Source organism: Bactrocera neohumeralis, unplaced genomic scaffold (genome assembly GCF_024586455.1).
Source record: "Bactrocera neohumeralis isolate Rockhampton unplaced genomic scaffold, APGP_CSIRO_Bneo_wtdbg2-racon-allhic-juicebox.fasta_v2 ctg872, whole genome shotgun sequence".
Taxonomy (NCBI): domain Eukaryota; kingdom Metazoa; phylum Arthropoda; class Insecta; order Diptera; family Tephritidae; genus Bactrocera; species Bactrocera neohumeralis.
In genome coordinates, this window is record NW_026094761.1 from 30,353 (window position 1) to 33,919 (window position 3,567).

Genomic DNA, 3,567 nt, shown 5'->3' on the forward strand with positions numbered 1-3,567 from the left:
CTTCCCCTCTTAAAATGGATGTCAAGGGTTTGGCGATTTTTGCGTAATCTCTAACAAATCGCCTGTAATATCCTGACATACCTAGAAAGCTACGGAGTTCTTTTAAATTTTTGGGCTGTGGAAAATTGGAAATTGCCTCCACTTTTGCCGGATTGGTTTTTATGCCATTTGGTGTAATGATGTAACCTAAAAATTCCGTTTCCCTTTTAAAAAAGTTGCATTTATCCAACTGCACCTTCATGTTGGCTTCATCTAGGGTCCTAAAAATTGTTTCAATGTGTCCGAGATGTTCTTCCTCGGTTTTACTAAAGATTATTATGTCATCAATATAGACATAACAACATTTCCCGATATATTCTCGCAATATATCGTCTAATGTGCGCTGGAATATTGATGGCGCATTTTTCAGGCCAAAAGGTAAACGCGTGAATTCGTATTTTCCATTGTTTATGGAAAATGCGGTTTTTTCAATGTCAGATTTTTTTAGTGGAATCTGGTGAAAACCACTTTTTAGATCAAGTACAGAAAAAAAATTGCTGTTGCTCAGCTGGGAGATAACTTCTGTTATCTCGGGGATAGGGTACCTATCCGCAGTCGTGACTGCATTGAGCTTTCTGTAGTCGATGACCATGCGGTACTGTTTGTTTCCCGCTGAATCCGCCTTTTTGGGTACAATCCAAACTGGGGAGTTGTACGGCGACCTTGACGGCCTTATTATACCATCATTTAGAAGCTTTTTTACTTGGTTTTCTACCTCGCCTTTTAGAGCTGCGGGGTATGGGTAGAATTTCGTGTAAACTGGTGAATCACTCGTTGTCCTAATTTGGGCAACAACTTTGGTTGTATATGTAAGTTTCTCATCGGGTTCTGAGAAAAGATTTCTGTAGGAGTTGACAACGTGATTCATTTTTGTTTTCGTTTGAGGAGCCAACGTTTCCTCTTTTATATTTACTGCATTGACTGCTTTAGAAGGCAGCTGCTTTAATCTTATTGCCTTACCATTTCTTATTTTCATGTAGTTTTTGTTTGTGTAAATTACGGCCTCTAACTCCTTTAGAGTGTCGTTACCTAGTATGCCATCAAAAGTTACTAAAGAAGGCATGAGGTAGAATTTTATCTCCTCATTCATATCAAACAACTTTGCTTTTGTATGCTCGCATATTTTTATGCAACCTACAACGGATTTTGCATAGAAGGGCACCTCGTTTGGTATACGCTTCCTTGCAAGTTCGGGTTTTACGTAATTCTTGCTTGAACCCGTATCTATTAAAAATTTAAAGATTTTTCCGCTCTCCGCTTTTACTTCAAAATAGGGTAGCGAAGAGCCCATCATGCTAAAAAATTAATGCTCGTTTGTTCAACGATATTCTCATCTTCCGCCTGTTCTGTGGCTAGATGAAAAGTTCTTTGATATTTATTTGGTTGATGATGAGCAGTCGGCTGAGGTCTTTTGCCATAAGCCTGGTTTTGGGTGGGTCTATTCATATAATTTATCCTACGGGAGTGGATGCTTGGGTCTACATCCATCGGTTCTGGCCGCTGTTGAGGTTTGGGTGGTCTAGGGGGGTAATCGTCGTTATGCTGCCCTATTTGACCAAGAAATTGTGGCCGTGGTTCCCAAATAGGTTGGTTTGGCTTGGGAAAATGAGCCAGTTGGGGATAAAATTGTTGTGTTTGCTGCTGCACAAAGTTTCTCCTTGGTGGCAGCGGAGGAGGTTGTCCTTTCCTTGCGTTAGTCGCATGATTTGTGCGAAAGGTTGGTTCTCAAGTTTCATACACAGATGAAGACCCTGTGGCAAGTCCGCCGGTTCCCGTATTCCTAAGAGTCTGGGTAAGTCCCCATTTAGTCCTCTTATAAATGTGTCTTATGCTTTGTCCCTGTATGCCTGTGTCAGAAGGCACAAGGATTCATTGCCCATTTCGAGGCATCCTAACTTGTTTAAAATCAGCGAAAGGTGTGTATACACCTGCTGGTAGAATTCAGGGACGGGTCTGTTCCCTCGTATCAATGTCGTCATTTGGTACTCGAGAGTGGACAAGTCTCTCTTGTCGCCATAATGCATCGTTAGACATTTTGATATGGTCGGCCAATCAAGCGGCGTGTTGTAAGATTCTAAGGCGATGTCGGCGTTGCCGACTATTTTATTTCTTATCACACTTAATATGCCAAAATACTTTGGTTGTCCTTTCAATGGCTCGTATATGGCCAAAATTCGATCAACACCTTTCTTCCAGGAGTTGTATTCTCCTGGCTGTCCCGAAAAATCCTTAAGAGATTTAACTATGTCAGGAATTTTATCTAATTCCCATAAATTGTTCCTATGTCTATCCTCGATTTGTTGGTCTACTACTTGCGACGGAGGGGGGTTAAGTACTGACTGTACTACCTGTGGTCCTTGTTGTCTAAGTATGTCTGTGGCAATTGTCGATATTAACCTAGTCAAATCATCTACTGATAACTGAGCAGATTGTGGGGGGGGCGACAGAAGTTTGGGATGAGGAAAGAATTGGTGGACGAACTAGGTTATTGGGATTTGCCATTTTTACAAAATACTATGTATATAATTATAAATATATTTAGAAATAATAAAAAATATAGCACCGACTCATTGCTTGTAGCGCTGGTTTTGTGCTTGTATTTTCTTCCTTCGTTACGGATTCTGTAGTTAAAGCTGTTGATGCTGTTGTAACTTTTCGATATAGAATTTCACGCTGCTCACAGAACTTGTTTTTTAGTTCACTTTTAGATTTTCCTCTTCTATTAACTTGTTTCACAGTTTTTTTCTTTCGCACATCCAATGCTCAATAGGATTTGGTAGCAGCACTATTTTGATGTAGAATTTCACGCTGCTCACAGAACTTGCTTTATAGTTCACTTCTTATTGAAAGTCAAATATTTTTACTATCCTTTGTTCGTTTAAGGATAGATTTTTCTCACAGTGTTTTTTTTTTTTTGCACATTCACTTCTTATTTTATCCTTGATCGTTTAGGGATCTTGTTTATATAGATTTTTCTTCTTTATTGTCCAACACTTTATTACAGTATTTTTTGTTATAAAAAAATTTTTTTTTTTATATCCGCGATCTTAGGCCGACACGTAATGTCTCCTTTTTGCCTAAGCTACTAAGGAACCGACCGATCGACGCTTTTTGTTTTTAGCAAAGTAGCTTTACGCCTAACTTTTTCGCTAAGTTTTTACACTTTTACACGACTTGTCTTTTAGTACAAACAGCTTTACGCTTGCTTGCAATTCGCTCGGGCGCCAGTTAATCTTTTGGTTAATTGAAAACCAAAAAAATATAATTTTTCACGGAGCTGCATTCGGGCAGCGCTACCGCGTATCTTTATTGAGTTTTACAAACTGAAGTTAGCTTAACCGAATTACAATATTTATGCTTAATTCTAACTTTAATAATTATAGGTGGCGTGATTCTCTTCCACGAATCTTATGCTGCACAACAGGTAGTGCTGACGCTGGCCATACACTTTATGGTGCATTTCGGTCACACGTGCCGGAAGTTGTAAGTCGATACTTGAGTAAGAAGTGTTGTGTTAACTTATGTATA